This window comes from Myotis davidii, unplaced genomic scaffold, assembly GCF_000327345.1.
Source record: "Myotis davidii unplaced genomic scaffold, ASM32734v1 scaffold128, whole genome shotgun sequence".
Taxonomy (NCBI): Eukaryota; Metazoa; Chordata; class Mammalia; order Chiroptera; family Vespertilionidae; genus Myotis; species Myotis davidii.
The window spans coordinates 167,132-167,789 of NW_006299719.1; positions in this window are offsets into that span (position 1 = coordinate 167,132).

Genomic DNA, 658 nt, shown 5'->3' on the forward strand with positions numbered 1-658 from the left:
AGAAACTAATTCTCCCCAAAGGAGAAATAGGCCTAATTTTCCTGTAGAGGCTATCAGTACTGCTTCTTTGAGTTTAGTGTTAGTAGATTATAGTACTTTTCATGTTGTTCCTGGGTCAAGATAGTGGATCAGCATATTACAACTTGTAACAAGGAGTCAGCGTGTATAGGGATAGTGTTCTGATGTACGAGGTGAAAATATATTTTGATGGCAAGAATCTTTTAGTATAATTTTGCATCATTTAAATATGTACAGACAAGGGTAATAAACCAGTCTTTTTTTTTCCTATATGCTACAGATACGGATTTTAAATTTCAGCGGTATAATTAAGATTTTTGCCTTATGTTCTGTATTACTCATCTGAATATTTTTCAAACTTTTCAAAGACAGTTTCTATGATTTGGTTTGAAACAATTGGAAATCATATGGTGTTTGTGATTTTCAGATATCTGTATGAAAACTGAAACAGTCAAATGCTTTGATATATAGTGTAATGGAGCAATTATGTTATTTTCATTTATCATATGGTTTAGGATGATGAGTTCACATGTGTATAACCATTTCTCTATGTTTCATACCAAATGACCCTGGATTTTCCAGAGACTTAAAATTCTTTTCAGATCCATATATAAAACCATACTCTAAATTATTTGCTTGA